The sequence below is a fragment of the Nicotiana tabacum genome, chromosome 14, assembly GCF_000715075.1.
Source record: "Nicotiana tabacum cultivar K326 chromosome 14, ASM71507v2, whole genome shotgun sequence".
Lineage (NCBI taxonomy): Eukaryota > Viridiplantae > Streptophyta > Magnoliopsida > Solanales > Solanaceae > Nicotiana > Nicotiana tabacum.
The window spans coordinates 98,078,138-98,080,764 of NC_134093.1; positions in this window are offsets into that span (position 1 = coordinate 98,078,138).

The window sequence follows — 2,627 nt, forward strand, 5'->3', positions numbered from 1 at the left end:
TTTTAGACAGTAGTTAGAGTTTTGTATAATCTATTAGTTGCTCATACACTTGTGACACTAGGGGAAATTGGGTCGTGATATACTAAGTGGCCTCGACCATTGCATTCTACTCCCGCCAAAGGGTCCCCAGCCTAATGTGTAAATATCATGGCACTCACGGCCATAGAACCGAAGACTGCCGACAACTGAGAGAGGTAGTAGCCCGGTTATTCAACAACGGACACCTCCGAGAGTTTCTGAGTGATCGAGCCAAAGCTCACTTCAGGAATAGAGACTCCAATAAGCAGATCGAGCAAGAGAAAACTCAGCATGTCATTAACATGATCATGGGTGGGGTTGGCGTCCCCCAGGGGCCGATGTTAAAGCGCACCAAAGTGTCCATCACAAGAGAAAAATGGACTCGAGATTATGTTCCAGAAGGAACCATATCTTTCAACGACGAGGACGCTAAAGGCATCGTGCAGCCACACAATGATGAACTGGTAATATCTGTACTTATAAATAAATCTCGAGTTAAGCATGTGTTAATTGATCTAGGTAGCTCGGCCAATATCATCAGATCGAAGGTCGTAGAATAGATGGGTCTACAAGACCAAATCGTGCCTACAGTCCGAGTTCTAAATGGATTCAACATGGCATATGAGACCATTAAAGGGGAGATAACCCTACTGGTGAACACCGCCGGAACTGTTCAGGAAATAAAGTTCTACGTGATCGAAGGATATATGAGATACAGTACTCTGTTTGGGAGGCCATGGATTCACAATATAAGGGCAGTACCCTCGACATTCCCCACACCAGGAGGAGTTAAAACAGTTTACGGAGAGCAACCGGCTGCAAAAGAGATATTCGCGGTCGATGAGGTAGTCTCAAAATCCGCACTCTCGATATCAAAGAACCCGAGTTCGGTCACCAAGGAAGAAACCTAATAGCAATCACCGACACTGGCCCTAACCAAACTAGAAAATTAGGGGACGGGCGAGGATGACGACTACGGAGTTCCTAGGTCTTTCATAGCCCCTGACGATTCTAATGCCACCAAGTCAACGGTCGAGGAGCTAGAGCAAGTCATATTGATCGAGCACCTGCCCGATCGGAAGGTATACCTGGGCACGAGGTTAAGTCCCGAGCTCAGGAAAAAACTCATTGAATTCCTTATAGCTAACATAGATTGTTTCGCTTGGTCCCATCTTGACATGACAGGGATCCCGCCGGAAATAACTACTCACAAGCTGAGCTTGGATCAGAAGTTTCACCCGGTTAAATAGAAGAGGAGGTCTCAGTCCGAAGTCAAGAATATATTCATCAAAGACGAGGTATCTGAAGTCCTTAAAATAGGTCAATTCGGGAAGTTAAGTACCCGGATTGGTTAGCAAACGTAGTAGTAGTCCCTAAAAAGGGAAATAAATTAAGAATGTGTGTAGATTACAAAGACCTGAACAAGGCATGCCCCAAGGACTCTTTTCCTCTACCCAACATCGATCGCATGATCGATGTGACGGCCAGCCAAGAGATCCTCAACTTTCTCGATGCCTATTCCGGGTACAACCAAATCCGGATGGACCCGGGCGATCAAGAAAAAACTTCCTTCATCACTAAGTACGACACTTATTGTTATAATGTAATATTGTTCGGATTAACGAATGTCGGTGCCACTTACCAATGCCTAGTAAACCGGATGTTCGAAGAACAAATAGGAAAATCAATGGAGGTTTATATTGACGACATGTTAGTAAAGTCCCTACGAGCAGAGGACCATTTGGAATATTTGCAGGAAACCTTCATCATACTAAAGAAATACAATATGAAGCTGAACCCAGAGAAATGCGCCTTCGGGGTCGGATCCGAAAAGTTCCTCGAATTTATGGTGTCCAACCGGGGAATCGAAATGAATCCCGACAAGATCAAGGCCATAGAAGACAGCACCGTCGTGGACAATGTCAAGGTCGTTCAAAGGATAACCGGGTGCATAGACGCCTTGGGCCGATTCATTTCAAGGTCATCCAATAAGAGCCATCGGTTCTTCTCGTTATTAAAGAAGAAGAAGAAGAACTTCTCGTGGACCCCGGAGTGCCAACAAGCTTTGGAAGAACTCAAGCGGTACTTTTCAAGCCCGCCTTTGCTTTATACTCGGAAGGCAGACGAGCAGTTGTACTTGTACTTAGCGGTATCCGAGATAGCGGTAAGTGGAGTCCTAGTCCGGGAAGAGGAAGGTATGCAATTTCCTATCTATTATATTAGCAGGACTCTAGGCGAGGCCGAAACTAGGTATCATCACCTGGAGAAATTAGCACTCACTTTGCTAAGAGCCTCCCGTAAGTTAAAGCCGTATTTTCAATGTCATCCCATATGTGTCATATCTACTTACCCATTAAGAAATATAATGCATAAACCCGAGCTCTCGAGACGATTGGCCAAATGGGCCGTGAAAATTAGCGGGTACGATATCGAATATCGAGCCTGAACTGCCATCAAATCAAAAAATTTGGCAGACTTCGTGGATGACTTCACGCTGGCCCTAATACCCGAAGTCGAAAGGGAATTGTTGTTGAACTCGGGGACTTCCTCGGGGCTCTGAACCCTCTTTACGGACGGTGTCTCGAACTCAAAAGGGTCCGGGCTTGGCA